The following is a 23,188-nucleotide window of genomic DNA, read 5'->3' as shown; positions in this document are numbered from 1 at the left end:
GTCATCTGTGTCCAGTATCTTACTAACAACCTTTCCAGTTCAGTAGGAGCAGACATTGTTCATTGCATTTTATTTAATCCCAGGCTATTTAATACTGGAAGATGTTGTGTGCATACTGTTTGTTCCTTTAGAACTTTAAACCATTGGGTTAAAGGTACACCCAATTATGTTATATCTTTAAGCAACTTGAAAGTGTAGATATATATAGAAATTTGCCACTGAACTATGCTTAAATGAAGTTAAAGTTGTGAAACACACTGACAAAAGATAGGGAATTCAAAGTTAGAGTGACATTTTGTCCTTCCCTTGTGCAGCAGGAAGTTGAGGAGAATGCAAGATAAACTCAAGGATATTGGGGATTTTACTTTTTTTTTTTTTAAAGATTTTTATTTATTTATTTAACAGAGATAGAGAGAGAGCACAAGTAGGAAGAGCGGCAGACAGAGGGAGAGGGAGAAGCAGGCTCTCCGCTGAGCAGGGAGCCCAATGTGGGGCTCGATCCCAGGACCCTGGGATCATGACCTGAGCTGAAGGCAGCCACTTAACCGACTGATCCACCCAGGCGCCCCGGGGATTTTACTTTTTTAATGCTGTTATAGATGCATCATATACAAGATAATAACTAGTTTTAAAAATGCTTTTAAAATTTAAAAAGTTTCGGGGCGCCTGGGTGGCTCAGTCGTTAAGCGTCTGCCTTCGGCTCAGGTCATGATCACGGGGTCCTGGAATCGAGCCCCACATCGGGCTCCCTGCTCTGCAGGAAGCCTGCTTCTCCCTCTCCCATTCCCCCTGCTTGTGTTCCCTCTCTCACTGTGTCTCTCTGTCAAATAAATAAATAAAATCTTAAAAAAAAATAAAATAAAATTTAAAAAGTTTCATTTGAACTTCAAAATAGTCCTGTTGTACACATGGAATAGGTATTACTCTGTTTTTCCCCAAAGAGGACTTGGAGAATCTAATAGTACTTTCTTCACATTTGCAAGACAAATGGAAATGTAAGTGCATGTCGGGCCCAGTTCTTCAGATATCATGGTTGGTACTCTCTATATATTGGCAGTTTCAGTATTGCCAATAAAGTACATCGTACATCAGTACATTTATGTGTGCACATACACATACTAGTGGACAGCAAGAGAAAGAAAAAAGGAATCAGAGATCAAACAATGTATATTTTTTGGATGAATGAAAATGTCCTCTGTCCCGTACAATTCAACTCTCAATGGTTTAAACATTTAAGGAGATTTGTTGGCTGATGTGAACATAAAGTCCAGGGCCCTTGTTGTTGTGAGTCTCCTACATTTGTCCTCAGGTGTGCCAGGTTTACTTGTAGACATCCCTCATGTTTGCTAAAGGTCAATGGCAGTTTTGGGAAATCTGTGACCTAGAGTCCCTAGTATAAATCCTGACTTTCTTGTGCATTGGATCAGCTATTAAACTATCTTTGTAGCCAAGGGTAGGACAGTTAGACTTGGATTAGCTACAGTGATCATCATGACAAAGATGAATCAAAATATCCTGTTTGGAATTAGCCAGTTATGTCCTATCCCTTCTACTGGAGGATAGTCAATTCTATCCAACTACCAAGATGTGTCAGTCAAGAAGAGGCTGTAAAGAAAAGAAAAGCATTTATTTGGTGCTTTAAAGCACCAAATTGCAATCTGGAAGACCTATAGTGGACCAATATTGAAAGTGTGCTCAGAATTGTGAGTTGGTAGTGCAGGTTTATAAAGGCAAAACCCACAAGGTTACATAAATTGTTTTTGAAAGAGTTTTATGATTGGTACCGGCAAAATTTAAACTATCTAATACATGGTTTGCTATTTGGTTAACAGGTGTTATATTATCTCAGTGCTAAGTAGGAGGTTGTATTTTTGGAGGTGGTAGGGTTACAGTTGACAGACTATAATAGACAAAAGTCAGAAGTTCATGGTGTTCTGAGAATTGAAACAGGAGTTGTACACATGCCCTACTTCCTGAATGTCTTTTTGGCTCTATTTTGAGTGACTCTCTTAACAATGCTCACTTCGTTTTGAATCTTCTTTCACAGAGGTTATACAGTGGGGGAGGGTACCATCAATTCTGTGGAGACATTCACCATATATACTACAACGAAGTTTTAGTGTGTAACTTCTCTGTGTTAGGTATGTAGAATTCTAATTATTTGACTGCAGGTATAGATGGATGAAATTAATGTACTACTAAGTACATGCAAGCTTACTTTTATGCGATAAATAAATAAAACCAATTAATTCATTCAGTTTTATCCCTATACCTCACTTTCTATTATCTCTCCCCTAACAAAGCAAAACAGGGTCTTTAATGCATTGGATAGGTACCTGTTTGTTAATGTCTGTTTCATAACATTTGTTCTGTTGTTTTACATTTGCATAATTAGTGTACTATTGATCATATTCTATTTCTTACTTTTGAACTTAATGATATATTTCTATGAGATATCTATATTGGTACAGGTATACCCAGTTCATTTCTTCTTAATGCTGTGCAATTCTCTAAAACGAGCATATTTCACCTCTTATTTAATCACTTCCTTAGTAATAGATGTTCATTTTGCTTCTAGTTTTACACCATCACCAGTATCATTGCATCAAGTTTCTGCCAACATGTTCTTGCAGACTTGTGTGAGCATGTATTTGGTTTATAAACCCAGGACCTGAAGTAGTTGGAATGTGGTATTTATATACTGAATTTGACTAGGGACTGAGGAGTGCCTCTCCAGATGGCCCTACACTAGGAATCCATGAGGTTCCCCTGACCTCACATCTAACAAAGTCATCATTATCCAGTGGTTTCAGTCAGGTTCTAATGCAGGAATGGAAATTCTTTTATGTATTTTATTTATTTTTAAAAATTTTCTAAGTAGGCATCACCCAACACATTGTGGGGCTTGGACTCATAACCTGAGATAAAGTACCATGCTCTATCAACTGAGTCCGCCAGGCACCTCACATTTATGTATTTAAAAGAGAAAGGGGTTTTGAAAAGGTAATTATTATGTTCTTTCAATAAATCATTGAGTGGATGCAGAAACAAGTCTAAGATGGGGTTCCTGGAATGACACCAGAACTTTTTTATTGTTATGTTAATCACCATACATCACATCATTAGTTTTTGATGTAGTGTTCCATGATTCATTGTTTGTGCATAACACCCAGTGCTCCATGCAGAACGTGCCCTCTTTAATACCCATCACCAGGATAACTGATCCTCCCACCCCCCTCCCCTCTAGAACCCTCAGTTTGTATTTCAGAGTCCATCGTCTCTCATGGTTCGTCTCCCCCTCCAATTTCCCACCCTTCATTCTTCCCCTCCTGCTATCTTCTTCTTCTTTTTTTTTTTCTTGACATATATTGCATTATTTTTTCAGAGGTACAGATTTGTGATTAAACAGTCTTGCACAATTCACAGCACTCACCATAGCACATACCCTCCCCAGTGTCTATCACCCAGCCACCCCATCCCTTCCACCCCACATCCCACTCCAGCAACCCTCAGTTTGTTTCCTGAGATTAAGAATTCCTCATATCAGTGAGATCATATGATACATGTCTTTCTCTGATTGACTTACTTTGCTCAGCATAACACCCTCCAGTTCCATTCACATCATTGCAAATGGCAATATCTCATTCCTTTTGATGGCTGCATAATATTCCATTGTATATATATACCACATCTTCTTTAGCCATTCATCTGTCGATGGACATCTTGGCTCTTTCCACAGTTTGGCTATTGTGGACATTGCTGCTATAAACATCGGGGTGCACGAACCCCTTCGGATCACTACATTTGTATCTTTGGGGTAAATACCCAGTAGTGCAATTGCTGGATCATATGGTAGCTCTATCTTCAACTTTTTGAGGAACCTCCATACTGTTTTCCAGAGTGGTTGAACCAGCTTGCATTTCCACCAACAGTGTAGGAGGGTTCCCCTTTCTCTGCATCCCCGCCAACATCTGTCGTTTCCTGACTTGTTAATTTTAGCCATTCTGACTGGTGTGAGGTGGTATCTCATTGAGGTTTTGATTTGGATTTCCCTGATGCCGAGTGATGTTGAGCACTTTTTCATGTGTCTGTTGGCCATTTGGATGTCTTCTTTGGAAAAATGTCTGTTCATGTCTTCTGCCCATTTCTTGATTGGATTCTTTGTTCTTTGGGTGTTGAGTTTGGTAAGTTCTTTATAGATTTTGGATACTAGCCCTTTATCTGATATGTCATTTGCAAATATCTTCTCCCATTCTGTCGGTTTTCTTTTGGTTTTGTTGACTGTTTCCTTTGCTGTGCAAAAGCTTTTTATATTGATGAAGTCCCAATAGTTCATTTTTGCCCTTGCTTCCCTTGCCTTTGGCGATGTTTCTAGGAAGAAGTTGCTGCGGCTGAGGTCAAAGAGGTTGCTGCCTGTGTTCTCCTTTAGGATTTGGATGGACTCCTGTCTCACATTGAGGTCTTTCAACCATTTGGAGTCTATTTTTGTGTGTGGTGTAAGGAAATGGTCCAGTTTCATTCTTCTGCATGTGGCTGTCCAATTTTCCCAACACCATTTGTTGAAGAGACTGTCTTTTTTCCATTGGACATTCTTTCCTGCTTTGTCAAAGATTAGTTGACCATAGAGTTGAGGGTCCATTTCTGGGCTCTCTATTCTGTTCCATTGATCTATGTGTCTGTTTTTGTGCCAGTACCATACTGTCTTGATGATGACAGCTTTGTAGTAGAGCTGGAAGTCCGGAATTGTGATGCCGCCAGCTTTGCTTTTCTTTTTCAGCATTCCTCTGGCTATTTGGGGTCTTTTCTGGTTCCATACAGATTTTAGGATTATTTGTTCCATTTCTTTGAAAAAAGTGGATGGTATTTTGATAGGGCTTGCATTGAATGTGTAGATTGCTCTAGGTAGCATTGACATCTTCACAATATTTGTTCTTCCAATCCATGAGCATGGAATGTTTTTCCATTTCTTTGTGTCTTCCTCAATTTCTTTCATGAGTATTTTATAGTTTTCTGAGTACAGATCCTTTGCCTCTTTGGTTAGATTTATTCCTAGGTATCTTATGGGTTTGGGTGCAATTGTAAATGGGATCAACTCCTTAATTTCTCTTTCTTCTGTCTTGTTGTTGGTGTATAGGAATGCCACTGACTTCTGTGCATTGATTTTATATCCTGCCACTTGACTGAATTCCTGTATGAGTTCTAGCAGTTTTGGGTGGAGTCTTTTGGGTTTTCTACATAAAGTATCATATCATCTGCAAACAGTGAGAGTTTGACTTCTTCTTTGCCAATTTGGATGCCTTTTATTTCTTTTTGTTGTCTGATTGCTGTGGCTAGGACTTCTAATACTATGTTGAATAGCAGTGGTGATAGTGGACATCCCTGCCGCGTTCCTGACCTTAGGGGGAAAGCTCTCAGTTTTTCCCCATTGAGAATGATATTCGCTGTAGGTTTTTCATAGATGGCTTTTATGATATTGAGGTATGTACCTTCTATCCCTATACTCTGAAGAGTTTTGATCAAGAAAGGATGCTGTACTTTGTCAAATGCTTTTTCTGCATCTATGGAGAGGATCATATGATTCTTGTTCTTTCTTTTGTTAATGTATTGTATCACATTGATTGATATGCAGATGTTGAACCTACCTTGCAGCCCAGGGATAAATCCCACTTGGTCATGGTGAATAGTCCTTTTAATGTACTGTTGGATCCTATTGGCTAGTATTTTGGTGAGAATTTTTGCATCCATGTTCATCAGGGATATTGGTCTGTAATTCTCCTTTTTGATGGGGTCTTTGTCTGGTTTTGGGATCAAGGTAATGCTGGCCTCATAAAATGAGTTTGGAAGTTTTCCTTCCATTTCTATTTTTTGGAACAGTTTCAGAAGAATAGGTATTAAATCTTCTTGAAATGTTTGAATTCCCCTGGGAAGGCATCTGGCCCTGGGCTTTTGTTGTTGGGAGATTTTTGATGACTGCTTCAATTTCCTTAGTGGTTATAGGTCTGTTCAGGTGTTCTATTTCTTCCTGGTTCAGTTTTGGTAGTTGATACATCTCTAGGAATGCATCCATTTCTTCCAGGTTATCTAATTTGCTGGCATAGAGTTTCTTATAATATGTTCTTATAATTATTTGTATTTCTTTGGTGTTGGTTGTGATCTCTCCTCTTTCATTCATGATTTTGTTGATTTGGGTCATTTCTCTTTTCTTTTTGATACGTCTGGCCAGGGGTTTATCAATCTTGTTAATTCTTTCAAAGAACCAGCTCCTAGTTTTGTTGATGTGTTCTACTGTTCTTTTGGTTTCTATTTCATTGATTTCTGCTCTGATCTTTATTATTTCTCTTCTCCTGCTGGGTTTAGGCTTTATTTGCTGTTCTTTCTCCAGCTCCTTTAGGTGTAGGGTTAGGTTGTGTACTTGAGATCTTTCTTCAGAACAACTTTTTTATTCAAATACCTCAAAAATGTACCTATAACCTCTGAAGCTACCCTGAAACTATGAAGCTTAAGAACACAGTGCTGTACCTGCTGTTGTATTGTATTGTAAGTTGTGTAGATGTGCTGTTGGATTAATTTGGCTATTACTTTACTGTTGATTTTTGCATTTTTATTAATAAGCAAAATGTGGCTAAAAGTTTCTTATATAATATTTTCTTATTTAATCATACGTATTTTTTATTTTTGAATTAAAATTATATTAGACTCATAAAATAATCTTGGTAGCTTTCATTCTTTTACTTAATTTCCCAGAAAAAAATATAAAGTGCATGTGTTCTGGGTTGAATTGTATCTCCCCCATCCCCCACAAAAATAATTATATATATATATATATATATATATATATATATATATTTATATGTCCTAACCCTAGTACCTGTGAATGTAACTTTATTTGGAAATAGGGTCTTTGTAGATGTAATCAAATTAAGATGAGGTCATTAGGATGGTCCCTAATCCAATATAACTGGTGACCTTATAAGAAGAAGAAAAGGACACAGACACAAATAGAAAAAGGGGAATGCTATGTGAAGACACAGACACACAAAAGGATGGTTGCCATGTGACAACAGAGGAAGAAATTGAAGTTAGGTATCTGTAAGCCAAAATACACCAAGGATTGCAACCACTAGAATCTAGAGAAGAGAGCATGTGGCCTTTCCCACATCTTGATTTTGAATTTCAAATTCCCAGAACTATGAGAGAATAAATTTGTTGTTTTAAGCCAGTCAATATGTGGTAGTTTATTGTAGCAGCCATAGGAAACCATTAAAGATTTTGGTACTGGAAAATGCACACTGCTGCAACAAATAACAAAAAATTTGAAAGTGGCTTTGGAATTGGGTAATTGGTAGAGGCTGGAAGAATTTTTGAGGTGCATGTTAGAAAAAGTTTAGTTTGCCTTGAAGAGGCTGTTCGTAAAAATATGAATTAAAGGTGCTTCTGGTGGGATCTCGGATGGAAATGAAGAACATAATTTTGGACAATGAATGAAAGGTGGTCCTTGTTATAAAGTGGCAGGGAGCTTGATGATTTGGAAAATTTTCAGCCTATCCATATTTCAAAAGATCCAGAAGTGTGCTCTGGGGAAAAAAAATACAAAGATGTGCCTGGTTATGTTTTTGCTACAAGGATTAGGTGTGACTTAGGGATCTAACAGCTGTCAGCAGAAATGTTTCCACTTGGACTGAAGAGGACAGAGATGGAAAGAAATGAAGGAAGGTGCTGGACTTCTGGAATACCACACACAGGAATTGGGCAGCCAAAGCTACTCAGCTGCAAATATGTGTTATCCTTCAAGAAAAGAGAAGAAAGACTCAAAGAGTGGCTCAGAGGCAGAGAGACTGGAATGGATACTGCTGCCATGGACTCATAGAGCAGAGATGCGCCATGGAGGACTGAAAGTGTGGGGCTGCCCTGATTGATAGGGCCCAAAGGACAGAGCCATAGTGGATTATTCTCAGGTCTGGAAATCTAATGGAATTTGCTGTGACAGGTTTTAGGCTTGCTTGGGACCTGTGGACTTTTTTTTTCTTCAAATTTCTTCCTTTTGAATGTGAATGTATCTTATGCTTAGACCACCATTGCATTTTAGAAACTGATAACTTGTTTTCTATGTTTTAAATGTCCAGACGTGGAGAGGACATCTCACCCATACATAGTTTAGATGCTTTAGATGATGAGATTTGGGACTTTTTAATTATATTTAGGTGAAATCTTAGATTTAGAGGTAATAATAGAAAGGGTTAAGGCTTTGAGAGATGTTGGAATGGGATAAATGTAGAGTATAGATGGGGGGAAAGGCAGGTGGTTATGAGTTGGTTTGTGTCACCTCAAAAGTTCACCAGCACATGGAACATTCAGAAACAGAACACATCTTAACAAATTTGAAAGAATAGAAATCACACAGTGTCTCCTCTCAGACTACAATGGAATTGAGCTAGAAATCAATAACAGAATGAAAACTGGAGAATCCCCAAATATGCAAAGATTAAATAACACACTTATAAATAACACATGGGTCAAAGAAATTATAAGAGCAATTTTAAAATATTTTGAACTAAATGAAAATGAAAACATAGCTTTTCAAAATTTGTGAGATGCAGTGAAAGCAGTGCTTAAAGGGAAATTTTTAGCATCAGATGTACATAATAGAAAACAAGAAAGATGAAAAATAAGTAATCTAAGCTTCCACTTTAGGAAAGTAGTTTTCTAAAATAGAAGAAAATGAGTAGTAAAAGCTTGAGCAGATATCAATGAAATTAAAAACAAAAAATCAATAGAAAAAGTAAACAATACCAAAAGCCGTTTCTTTGAAAAGATTAACAATTTCGATAAGATCCTAGCCAGGCAAGTTAAGAAAAAAAGAGAGGGAAAACAAACTGTTACTATCAGAGATGAAGGAGACCGCAACACTGCATATTCCATGGACATTAAAAAGGTAATAAAAGAATACTGTGAACAATTCTATGGCCAAAAATTTGATATTCCTATGAGAAGGACCAATTCCTTCAAAGATAAAATTTACCAAAAGTCACAGAAAAAATAATATACAATATGAATAGGGCTATATAATTATTAAAGAATCTGAAATAATAACTAATAATCTTGCAAAACAAAAAGCACCAGGCTCAGATGGGTTCACTGGTGAATTCTGCCAGACATTTAAGAACAACATATGAATTTTCTGTAATCTCTTTCAGAGGATAGAATCAGAGGACATACTTCCTAACTCATTTTATAAGGATGGTATTACTCAAACACCAAAGCCAGACAAAGATATTACAAGAAAACTATAGACCAATATCTCTGATGAATATAGATGCAAAAATACACAGTGAAATGTTAGCAAATCATATCCAACAATCTTTAAGAATTATACACCACCACCAACTGGGATTTATCCCAGGAGTACAAGGCCATTTCAACATTTGAAAATTAATGTAATCCATCACATCACAGGCCAAAGAAGAAAAATAACATGATCATATCAATAGATGAAGAAAAAGCATTTACCAAAATCCAATACTCCCTCGTGTTTAAAAACTCTGAGTAAACTTGGAATAGAAGAGAACTTCCTCAACTTGATAAAAAAAAAACCTATTTTTTAAAAAAGCAAAATCCCTACAGCTAGTATCATACTTAATTATGATAAACTTGAAGCTTTCCCAGTAAGATAAGGAACAAGGTAAGGATGGTCCCTCTCACCACTGCTTTTCAATATTATAATTAGAAGTCCTACCTAATGCAGTAAGACAAAAAAAAAAAAAAACAAAAAACAAAAAACAAGTAAAATGTATACAGGATTTAAAGGAAGAAATAAAGCTGTGTTTCTTTGCAAATAACATGATCATCTATGTAGAAAATCCAGAAAATAAGTAGAAAATCTCCTGGGATAAAATATCAGTATTGGTTTAATTATAACCCAGTGGTAGAATTTAGTAAATTTGAGGAGACCATAAGTACCGTCATTATAAATAGACAAATACTTTAAATTATGACGGCATGTTTGAACACAAAATCAGGAAACTACACACTAAGAAAATGATTTAACTATGTATGCATACACCTGCTTATCAAACACTGAAGTAAAAGAACTAAACCATTTCGCAGTCTTCAGAGGTGTTTGGTGTTTTACTCCATTCTGATAAAAGCACTTTTAATGTTTTCATAGAGATATAAAACTTACTATTTAACTTAAAATTGTTACACATCTGTATTTTTTGAAAATTGGATTAAAATTTTTTCTTCTCTGATAGTTTAGCAGAATCTGACTTTAGGGCAGGAAAAACTTGATGATATAGATTTTTGTGGGTTGTTGCTGTACTGTAAAGCTTGTATAAGGGCTGAGTCTCACAAGGCTGCACCTACCTGATCTATTACAGCATCCAGCTCTTGGTATTCTCCAGGGTACCCAATGTATGCCCAGGAACACAGGGTGATAAGGGTCAATTCCATTATCATATTGCATAGTCGAGCTACAATGTCCAAACCAATGAATCTAGTTACCGCAGCAATCACTTACGTGGTAAAGATTACAAAAAACTGTGTGACAGGGGTATAAGCTGCATGGAAGATATTTTTGCTATTATTGTGCTTGGTATCCTGAATGTACTGTTCATCTATTTTACTCCCCAACTGCGGCTGATAACACTAGCCAAATTTTTACCCATGCATCTTTGTCACCCCTCAGAATAGCTTTACAAATTCTTCCCTAAGCTCCAGCTATTTGGCCTCCAAGTCATTTGGGACTAGAAGTGGTTTGTTACAACCACAGATCTTTTTCATCTTTTTGTTGCATGTGTCTTAACAGTTGCTATGGCCTCTAAATTGTTACCTTCTGCTGTGGCCTGTACATGGATTGGGGATGTGGTAACTCTTTACCGTGGTAGATTTTTATATAAGTATTGAAGTAGTCCACCAGACTTTGACAAGTGATTTTATTTCCTTTGATTTCTTTATTATCTAGGCTCTCAGGACTAAGGCATCCAAGAAATCAGTATTTTCAACTTTTGATGAATTCATCATCTATTTCTTTAAATTTTCCATCAGAGTATGGATTGGTAGCTACTTTTAAGCCAGGATGAGGTAGCAGAAAACAGTATATTTTGGTGAAACAGGAATAGATGTGTTTTTCAAACATTCTGTAGTTCTTCACGTTGGTTCTCTGAAAACTTTAGGAAGTTTCCCAAAAATTGGGTGCCACCATCAGCTTCCCCAAATTCATGTGGGTAACTTCAGTTCTCAGTGAAAAAATGTCAGGCTTTGAAATGGCTTCCGGAATATTTCCCTCCTGCCAGCTAGCCATACTCAGCAAAAAGCTGAAGATTCTGAAGATCATCCTCTTGGACATTTTGGGATAGCTTATATACCTTCATTAAGCTTATCATTATGCCAAGGACAAATATTGTGGCTGAATCTCTCAAATTGACTGTCAAATGTTCTCTGAGTGTCCATCAATAACACCACAACCATTTTACCATCAGGCTTATTGAAAAGGAAGATTACTGCATGTCTGAATTGTTGTGCTCTCTCATTGAGACCTCTCTATGAGAAACTAGGTAGTGATCCTTATCATGTCCAATTCAATCAACTGATTCCTGGTTGTACATGTATTTTAACATGAACTCTTTCAGAAATGATTTTCCTTTAATAAATGCTCTGGCAACAGATACAACACTGATCTCCTTGACTCTGAAAGCCTCTAAGGAAAGCACTTGAGTTAGTGTGATCTCATCTATCTAATAGGAATGGCCATCTGTGACAGTGAGGACTTGGACTGGTCCTACAGTGATAGAACTTGACTGCCACCAGTCTCCATACCACCATAGCCAATAATTGCAGGGACTGAAACAGCTCAGATGGATTTTCATGAAAAAACCAATCAAACAAACATATGAATGGGTCTCAGAAGAGGAGGAGCCAGTGGAAAAGGCAGGACTTTTCACAAAAATTAATTCAAAATGGATTAAAGACCTAAGTATAAAATACAGAACCATAAAAATCCTAGAAGATAACATACAAAATGTAGATGACCTTGAGTTAGACAATGACTTTTTAAACAGAAGAATAAAAGCATAATCCATGAAAGAAAAAATTGATAAGCTGGAATTCAATGAAATTAAAAATTTCTGCTCTGCAAAATACATTGTTAAGAGAGTAAAAAGACACATTACAGACTGGGAGAAAATATTTCCAAAGGGTGTGTCTAATAAAGGATCATTATCCAAAGTACACAAAAGCTCTTGAAACTCAACAATAAGAAAATAAACAGCTTGATATAAAAATATACCAGAGACCTTAACAGTTCTCTCACCAAAAGAGATATATGGATGGCAAATAAGCATAAGAAAAGATGTTCCATATTATCATTAAGAAATGCAAGCTAAAACACCAACGAGATACCACTACATACCTATTAGAATGGCCAAAATCCAGAACTCTGACAACACCAAAAACTGGCAAGGTTATGAAGTAATAGGAACTCAAATTCATCACTTTTGGGAATGCAAAATGACACAGCCACTATGGAAGACAATTTGGTGGTTTCTTACAAAACTAAACATATGGTTACCATATCATCCAGCAGTCCTACTGCTTGGTATTTACCAAAAGAAGTTGAAAATGTATGTCCACACAAAAACCTGCATGTGGATGTTTATGTCATTTCTATTCATAATTGCCAAACTTGTAAGCAACCTTGACATCCCTTTGTAGGTGAATGGATAAATAAATAGGTACATCTAGACAATGGAATATTATTCAGCACTAAAAGAAGTGAGCTATCAAGCCATGAAAAAACATGGAAGAAGGTTAAATGTATATTACTACGTAAAAGAAACCAATCTTAAAAGACTACATACTGTGTGATACTAACTGTATGACATTCTGGGTAAGGCAAAACTATGGAGGCAGTAAAATGATCAGTAGTTGCCAGGGGTTAGGGAAGAGCGAAGGATAAATAGACAAAGATTATTAAAACTTTAGTGAAACTACTCTGTATAATATCATAATGGTGGATACATGTCATGTGTTTTTGTCTGAGCCCATAGAATGCCCAACATCAGAAGTGAACCCTAATGTAAACTATGGAATTTGGATGATAATGATGTATGAATGTAGGTTCATCAGTTGTAATAAATGCACCTTTCTGGTGGGGCTGCTGATAATGAGAAAGGCTATATATGTTTGGGGGCAGGGAGTTTATAAGAAATCTCTGTACCTTCCACTCAGTTTTGCTATGAACCGAAAACTGCTCTAAATATAAGGTCTGTTAAGAAAAAAAAAATCTTCCAGAAGCTAGAAGAGGAGCATGGCCTTGTCAACATCTTGATGTTGGCCTTCTAGCTCTAGAACTTGGAAAGGATAAATTTCTGTTGTTTTGAGCCACCTATTTTGTGGTATTTCATTATAGTAGCCTTAGGAAGAATAAGCATAGCATAAGTTATCCTGGAGGGTTTGGTAATTTTCACCTATAAATCTAACTGGAATTATTATTTTTCCTTTAGTGGTATGGGGGAGGGGCAGAGGGAGAAGGAGAGAGAGAATCTTAAGCAGGTTCCATGCCCAGCATGGAGCCCGATGTGGGGCTCGATCTCATTACCCTGAGATCATGACCTGAGCTGAGATCATGACCTGACCGAAATCAAGAGTCAGACGCTTAACCAACTGAGCCAGCATGCGCCCCTATTATTATTATTTTTTAATGTAGGGTAGAGTGAAATGCTGCAATCGAAAACATGTTTTTAACTACCATTTCAATTTACTCTGTGTTAATCTGTTCAAAATTTCTATATTTTGAATATTTTAATGAAATTGTCATGTCATCTTTTCATTACATATTTATTAATACAATATTATTAGCAATAATGATCTCTTTTCATTTAACAATTTTTCCTTTAATCTTCACTTATATTTTCTTGTATATTTTCTCATATATTTTTATATGAGAAATTTTCTCATTATATTTTCTCATATACAGCAAGGAGAAACCAAAGGACACTTTAATACTTGGGATGGAAAATCTTAAGGCAAAATCAGCCAGTTCTTTAAGCACATTTTTTTGTCATACGCTACTACAGGCAACCATATTGCTAAGCTCGATTTTTCTCTAAGATTTTCTTCATTTTCCTTCAAGTCCTTGTGTTCCAGGCACTTGAAGCTTTTACCAGCACTCTTCTCAGTTCCAAAATCATTCTCCAATTCTAGAATTGTGTTATTGTAGCATCCCATTTCTTAAGTGCTGAAATCTGAATTTAGTTACCTATTACTGCATAAAAAATGATCATAAATAAACAACAAACATTTATTACTTTGCTGCATTTGGATAACTCACTTCCTTGCAATATAGCCCTCTCTATAGTCTCAGAGTATCCTCACAACATGGCAGTTGGCTTCCCTCAGGAAGAATGATCCAAGAGAAGGAACCCAACCTAATTTTACAAATGACATTCTATCACCTATGCTATATTTTACAGTCACACAGACCAAGCCTGGTACAGTGTGAGAGATGACTCCATAAGGGTCTGGAAGCAAGAGGTGGGGATCATGGATGGTAGGGCAGGGGAATCTTGGAGGAGTTATTAAAGCATGATCTCCATCAACACCATAACAACTGGGCTTTGTCAAGAGTATCAACATAAAGTCTGCTTTATCTTCTTCTAAAAATGGTCAATTGAAATGGATATATTGAGATTTATTATATCATAGAGCGTTCTATGATTTGATTAAGTAGCTAATTGGTACTTGTAATCAAAACTAACAGACAAATGATTTAAAAATGTGTATCAGTATGAGGTTTCACCTATAATATATTCCCACTACTGTGACCCTTGAGGACAATATTATAATGAAGATCATTTTTATAAGTGGCATTGTCTTAATCTTGGTTTCAAATGAAGCATAAATGGGAGTGAAGTGCTTATTTGGACTAATGGTGCAGTCCAGTTATTTCAATTAGAGTCACCCAGCTACTAGTGAGCTGACTGTATTATTGGAACAGTTCCTTTAAACTACTGACCAAGTCTTGCCAGACTCAGCAGGCAACATCTAATGTGATTACCCCCTAATGTGTTACAGCAGTTAGGAAGTCTATAAAACAATTTTAACAGGACTTAGAAATACCACTTCTATAAAATGGGCAGACATAAAGTTAATTCTTTAATGCATTACATTAAGAGAAAAGTGTTTACTTTCCTCTCTGCGAACAATCCACTCATTAATCTGGAAAGTATCACCTGAGAATGCTACTGAAGTCGATCAGATCAAATAGAATAATGACAGGTATTGTGATGGGAGCTCAACAAATTCTATTCCAAAATATATTCCCCCATTAGAACTGCTATAAACTATACTTGGATTTAACCATCTTGGCAGAAGATTTAAAAGAAAAGACACATTCACAGCCATGCAATTAGAGGAGAATCACACCAGCAATTAGTTGTAGAGTAGGTGTTACTTCTATGTTAGCATCTATTTTCAGTTATTTATGCTTTGGCTTTTTTTCTTTGGTTCTTTCTGTGAGAGTTTGCAGGCAAACAGTACATTATGAGCTCATCTTTGATAAAATCCCAGAATGCTTGTGTTAGGAGGAATTTTAACCTGACCTTGCCAATTCCTGCTGAGGCTTTTTTCCCTTGGAATCAGGTGATTTTTACTTCTGGAACTTGATGCCTCCTCCGAACTTTAATAGCTTGAGTGGTAGAACTCATTACCTTCTGAGGGAATACTTTCTATAACAAATCAACTTGTTCAGTTATTCTTCATATGGAGACTCAGTTTATCCACCTGAGTTTCTAAATGTTGACATAAACTCTTGCCTTGTTAACATTTAGCCTGAGTCTCTTTCCTCTTGCACAAGACAATCCTTTAAATATTTATGATAGACCATTTTGTGTGTTTTTGTAAGTGGAGTCACCTCATGAAGCTGAAGAATACCATTTTATTTTGACTTGCTTAGCGTCAGGTTATGATTGATTTTCTTAAGGTGGGATTGTGCTTGTTTTTTTTATTCTTTGTGCCCTTACAACATCAAGAAGGTGCTTGATTGTTGTGTATTTACATATTATGAGAGATTTGGTCCTGCTACCCACTGACATGGAAGGTGTAGCTTTAGTAAAAAAAATTTGGTAGTCCTCTGCAATAGTATACTTCTTGGCCCACACTGACACATGGGGATGGCTGAATGAAATAATCTTGACAGTCTGCATGGTAATGTAAAACTGATGAGGGCAGATGTTGATCCGTAGGCTCATAAAATATAAGGTCAGAGGAAAGTCAAATCACATGTGAGGAATGTATCTTCTTAAGGAACTGACATACCCACACTGATAACAAATTGAGACAGGAAATTAAGATGGGGATTCTGTAAGTTAAGTAGTATGTATGCATGTATATTGGGCATTCAAAAGCATTTACTAATTGCTACAGTTATGAGAATCTGAGTAATACTCTTCCAGAATGTTGGGGACATTTTGGGGACAGTTCCTAAGTACCAGAATGAGAACCTCGGAGGTGGGGTAACAGTACATGTTTAATTCATTCAACATTCAATCAACAGGCATTTATTGATCCCTTGTTTTGAGTCAGGTCATGTTTTGGGTACACTGTGCACAATTTTAGGCAGTGGAATAATCACAAGCTTACCCTATTAAAGTAGTACAATGACCATAAATAAGGCACGATATGCTGATTTTGAAGTTCGAAAAGTTTTGTATCTAGACTATTTTATTGATTTGAAAATGTTTTTTACAATAATGATTATAAAAGTTTTATGAGATTGTTTTATTGTGTACAATTTTTATAGCTTTAAAAATACCAATGACATGTTGCATTTGCCAGCTTTTCTAGGGTTTGAATCCAATGACTAGACCCTAATTTATATTTTACTTGTTCTGATTGGTTCTCATCCAGATTCTTTGCTCTGTGTGAAATTTTAGATGTCAATGGAAGGGAAATGGGTGAGAATGTCATAGAAATGTAGAGCTTTTCATGTAATCCAACTCAGTGTAACCAGGCTAATGCTGTCCATGAGCTTTGTAAACACAAGTTGGTGTATACTAAATTTCTCAGGGACTGCAGTAGTGAGGTGAGGCTCCTAGATTCATACTATAGAACTGAAAGCAAAGGGGCACCTGGGTGGCTCAGTCATTAAGCGTCTGCCTTTGGCTCAGGTCACGATCCCAGGGTCCTGGGATCGAGCCCCGCATTGGACTCCCTGCTCCGCAGGAACCTGTTTCTCCCTCTCCCACTCCCCCTGCTGTGTTCCCTCTCTCGCTGTGTCTCTCTCTGTCAAATAAATAAACAAATAAAATCTTAAAAAAAAAAAAAGAACTGAAAGCAAAGCACTGAAAAAGATTACATTTTATAAGTCCCAGGTGTTATCCACCAGCAGGAGATGATAATATATTTTTTAATGAAAATAACCCCAACTTGTTTATGAAGAAAGATATTTTTATTAACAGAGCTAGTAGACATTACAAGAGTTGCTAAATGATATTCTAGAATCTTCTTTTAAAAATCATATTCTAACAGACTTTCATTTCCAGAAGAATGGAATTGACATACTTTCCCACCTTTCTTCCTATTAAGTAAAGCCAAAACCCTGGACATTTTATACAAAATGAATATAAGACTCTGAAGTTGGGGGACGCCTGGGTGGCTCAGTTGGTTGAGTAGCTGCCTTCGGTTCAGGTCGTGATCCTGGAGTCCTGGGATCGAGTCCCACATCCGGCTCCCTGCTCGGCAGGGAGTCTGCTTCTCCCTCTGACCCTCCCCCCTCTCATGCTCTCTCTCTCTCATTCTCTCTCTCAAATAAATAAATAAAAATATTAAAAAAAGAAAAAAAAAAGACTCTGAAGTTGGAGGGAAGAAGGCATACTGGCTGAAGATCTTGGGACTAAGGGAGAATATGATGATGAATTCTTTGGGTTTTCTTTTTGAATCTTACAGCCCAGACATAGAGGTAAAGAAGCCAGCAATCCAGGAATGTCAATGGGTGAAGACAAAAATGGTTTAACAAAAGCCTGCTCTGTCTAGCCAAAGGAGTGGAAAAAGAGAGTCTAACAAGAAAGAAAACTTTTGGATAATACTGCTTTACTCTAGCCAAACACCCCTGAAAAGACTGTCTGTAGTCCCACACCCACCAGCAAAAGCCAAATGGGGAACCTAGACCACACTTACTAGGTAGTAATGAGGTGTTCTAACCTCTCACCAGGGTGGTGTCAGAGAAGGCAAAATAGGAAACTGAATCTCTCATCCATGTCAGGCAGTAAGGAGCTCCCTTCTCCCACTGCAGAGTCTGTGGAGACTACCCATGGAACCTCGACTTCCACCCCAACGCCGTGTTTTAAAAAAAAAAAAGAACATTACATATAGTGTTCCATGATTCATTGTTTGTGCATAACACCCAGTGCTCCATGTAATGTAAGGGGATTAACATAACAATAAAAAATTAAAAAAAAAATAAAAAAATAAAAAAAAAAAAGAACAGACTGGAGCAGATGCTCAGTTCCTTTGTTTTCCTTCCACACTTTGACCATAAAGCTCTCCTGTTTTAATTTTAATTAATTAATTAAGCCAACTTTTAAAACATTAAGCAATTTTAAATTAAAAAAAATATTATACTCTTGACAAAATCAGTAGATCTGGAAACTCTAGGCCCAAATTCAGCTGCAGCTTAAGAGCATTTGCCCCTTTACATGGTTGTGCATTCTCTAGTTAAACACAATCCTCGATACTCCTTGTGACCTCCACACAAAGTATAATTATCAGTTGCCGTTTGACATTGAGCTTGCACTTTTTTTCTTATTTATAGTGAAAAAATATCTCTTACCCATTGCTCAATCAAGAATGGAAAAACTAAGCAATAATCTAAGAGAGATTATGTTATTTTTCTTATACCTGCCCAACTTCCCACGGATATAACTTTTAGGCTCCTGTAGGTATGTACATTTATAGTCCTCAATATTGCCTCTAGATCATTGGTTTCAATGTTGGCTATACAGATGAATATTGTGGAGAAATTTTAAAAATTTTAAAAATCTCAGTGCCCAGGCTGCTCCAGATTAATTATCAAACTAGCTGCGGCTGGAACCCAGGTGTGAGTATTTATACCTTCCCAGGGGATTTTGATGCACAACTAAGGTTGAGAACCACTGCTTAGATATTCTCTAAAATCTCTCCTGTTTCATAAATTCTAGGACTTAAAATTCTGAAGTCAGTTGTCCTAATGTTTGGTGAGGATCAATATATTGTGCGTAAGCTATATATTGGGGACCTGGGATTGGGAACATTAGTTGTGGACCTCTGCTTGCCGAGCTGAACAATTCATACCAACTCTTTAGATGTGCAGCCCAATCTAACAGAGAACATTCACACCCAGAAAAAAGGTATTGTAGATTAATCTTAGTTCTAGGGTCAATGTTCTGTGTAACCCAAAAAAGTCATTTTCTCATCCTGGGTCTCATTTTCTTTTTCCATTTATGACTGAACAGCATATACATACATTGCTGTACTCATGTCATACAGTTGTGGTAAAGACAATACAGGAAAATCAAAATAAAAGTACACAAAAATATAAACCTACTATAAAAAAACATAAAAGGGCTTATTTCAAACCTACTGACTTATATTTCAAATTCAGAAAGGTAATCACAAATTTGAAATTCCTATTGCAATGCTTAGGTAAGAAACTTTCACCCCTGGTCACCCTCCAAGGTCCAGATTACATGTCTCTGGTGAATCACAAGGCTGATAACTGAGTTTTATGGGTTCAATAATCAGCTATGAAAAGGCCTACAATGATCAGGAGCCAATGGCAGAGCTCAGAGCCCAACAGTTTCTGTTATTTGTGTTCATACTTGTTCATTCTCTAGAGAAGGTCAGAATATTCTATACAAAACTGTGTTCAGTTCTCAAGTGTGAAACTTCCATGACTGGAAACACATCAAGGCTTTTTGACAGCAGATAACTTTTTGCCTCCTCTCTGAGGGGCTCCTGTTCAGAACAAAAATGTAATATAGCTCAGAGTGTTATCAGAGCCATTATAAAAAGCACTTGAGCATTCTGAGATTCATGCTTAATGCCTTTCTATAATTTGTGAGAATGTGTGCAGAGGCCTTATAGCATGCTAATGACAGTGTATTATGCCACTGTGCAGCACCACAGTTCCAACTTATATAAGGATAAAGCTATGATGTTGAAGGCAAAGATGAAGACTAGAATTGAAAGTTAAAAAACAAGGTTTTATCGAGGCCATTGATGCGTTGGGGATAGGGTAGTGGATAAAAACTAAAAATAATAAAAACATCTAAGTCTTTCTTAAAATGAAACCCAAGTGGCTTGTTAAGGCAAGCTTAAAAGAAAACTAACCATTGTGTGAGGTGTTTATTTACTTTCTCTAAGGAAAGGTATTGAAATAAGTCTATATATTCTAAAAAGTGGAATGTCTACTAAAATAGGCAGCCTAAATTAGAACATCACCAATCTTCCACATGTGTGTGTGTTTTCCTTCCTAAAAAATATTACCTTTATAAGCTAGAAACTCCTTTACCTGAAACAAACTTCTTCTATCAAAAGGACTTCAATTTTATAACTTGACACTGAAGAATGAAATCAGACCGAAGTAGTCACTTTTGTTTGTGACGTTGTCCCAAATTTATTTAAATTCAGTCATGCCACTTGGAGTTCAATAAAGGCAGGCCATGAATCTAAATGTATTCCAATAATAGATTGATATACTGATAATGAGAATCAGTCCTAAATTAAAAGTAATTTCAGATGGACAGTAAATATGCTATTTTCTGATGTTCATGAAGCACTGCTTCTTTCATAGAAGTAATGATGAGAATGGCAGGGTTATGTGAAGAATAGAATGCAGAATAAGAGTAAATCCTCATCTATTTCATAAACAAAAACCAGGGCTGATGATAAGTAAATCAAGGTATTTGAGTTTACCTTTGAAAGGAATATAAAATGTTACAGTTATCTCAGGAATTCATGTAGACACTCAGTAGGACTTGAGAGAGAAATAATAATTATACAAAATAGTGTTTTATTGGGTAAATGTTTCTTTGTTGAACTGAGTGAGAAATAGTGGCACCTGTTTTTTTATATCCATTATTGTCTATTTTGAGGTGGCATCGTGCCAGCACATCGTAGGGAAAACCTGATGATTATTCTCTAAACTGCATCCATTATATTATGAAATCACCTTTTCTACTACATTTTATGAATGACTAACTATAGAAATTTCAAGGTTTTAAAAATGATTTATATAATCTAATCATTCATGTATAATTAATTCTAATAATTTGCATGAGTGTTTCAGGTCATTTTGGAATAATTAGCCATTGTTGAGGGTTTTTTTCCCCCATCAATTAAACTAATTGTTTTTCACATAGGTGTAAATTGAATATTGATCCCCATTTTTTAAAACTCACTTGCATAAGCAAATTATGCCTAATTGCTAGCTTACCACATCATTACACAGTTATCATCATTTATACAAAAATATACTCTACTAGATTAATGAATTCTTTGTCGTGTTTTGAAGGGCTTTTTAATTGTGATTCTTGAAACAATGTTGTCATTAAAAAAAAATTAAACACCATGTTTAAACCCATAACACAATAAAGCACATTATTGGTTAACAAATGTACCAGCTCCTGCCTAGGTAGTCATTAATCTTAGAATATAGAGAATTCCTTGAAGCACGTTGAAAGAACCTCATTATTGTTATTAAATATAGTGAATACACACAAACAAATATTAGACTATGTTGGTTCTAATTTTTTTTTAGCTTAATCCTTTTTGTTTCCCCTCTTTATTTCTTTTCTACCTGATGAAAAAATCTCTGAGAGGATCTGAAGAGGTTGGAAATTTAAAAGAATCACCAATAGAGAACAGAACGACATTTTTAAAAAGTCAGGAGATAAAAGAACTCTATTCATCATTCATTCTATGCAATGAATTATTGTCTTCTGGTGGTTTTGCTGGGTTTTTTGCTCCACTATTTTCTAGATTAGATCCTTAAAAAAAGCAAACAAACAAACATGAAAAGACATGAAAATAAATAGTGCCAAAATTCTCCTTGTAGATTTCTACACCATATGATGTAATTGTCACACATTAGCTCTTCATAGAGATTGGAAGTAAAACCTAAAGGATATATTAAAGTTCTTTTTATATGTGGGAGGATGGTCTCAGTATGAAAGCCTTATTTTAATTCTTAGATATCCCACTAATAAAAGCCTATGAATATGGGCCACTTTTTTATTGGTGTTCACTTCATGGAGGTCAGACTTCTCTCAGTTGGATGTCATGTTGAGCAACTTATGTTTCCTAAGGCTGTGTCTACACCCACAAAGAGAAGCAGAAGATAAGCAAAGCTTCTGAATGATTCTCTTGCTTAAAATTGCTAGACAATGGTTCTTGGATTCCCTCTGGGCATTGTGAGAATCAGTTTTTTATTTGCTCTATGGACCTAACTTTTTCTTTTCCTTTTCCATGGAGGTGGAGGAGGGAAAGAGGAAGACAAGTAAATGTTGCTTTACTCTTTGGTGTCTTTCTGATACCAAAATGGGATGACGTTTAAGAAAGCATTAAGTTTGATCCAAAGGGGCACCTGCACCCCAATGTTTATAGCAGCAATGTCCACAATAGCCAAACTATGGAAAGAGCCTAGATGCCCATCAACAGATGAATGGATAAAGAAGATGTGGTGTGTATATATGATGGAATATTATGCAGCCATCAAAAATGAAATCTTGCCATTTGCAATGACATGGATAGAACTAGAGGGTATTATGCTAAGCGAAATGAATCAATCAGAGAAAGACAATTATCAGATGATCTCACTGATATGAGGAATTTGAGAAACAAGACAAAGGATCATAGGGGAAGGGAGGGAAAAATGAAACAAGATGAAACCAGAGAGGGAGACAAACCATAAGGGACTCTTAATCTCAGGAAACAAACTGAGGGTTGCTAGAGTGGAAGGGGGTTGGTAGGGATAGGGTGACTGGGTGATGGAAAATGGGGAGGGTATGTACTATGGTGAGTGCTGTGAATTGTGTAAGACTGTTGAATCACAGACCTGTACCCCTGAAACAAATAATACATTATATGTTAATTAAAAAAAAGCATTGTTTTAATCAATTTAATGAAATTTGGCCATTGTCTTAAATTGGTTGGGGTT

The 23,188-nt window shown here is 36.4% G+C and overlaps 1 pseudogene; it reads right to left on the bottom strand.

The window, feature by feature from the left end:
- Positions 1-10,226: 10,226 nt before the first annotated feature.
- LOC118541631 (atlastin-1 pseudogene) lies at positions 10,227-11,864 on the bottom strand (annotated as a pseudogene).
- Positions 11,865-23,188: the final 11,324 nt, after the last annotated feature.

This window comes from Halichoerus grypus, chromosome 1 (genome assembly GCF_964656455.1).
Source record: "Halichoerus grypus chromosome 1, mHalGry1.hap1.1, whole genome shotgun sequence".
Taxonomy (NCBI): Eukaryota; Metazoa; Chordata; class Mammalia; order Carnivora; family Phocidae; genus Halichoerus; species Halichoerus grypus.
The sequence above is the reverse complement of the archived record's forward strand: the minus strand, read 5'-3'. Positions and strand labels throughout refer to the sequence as shown.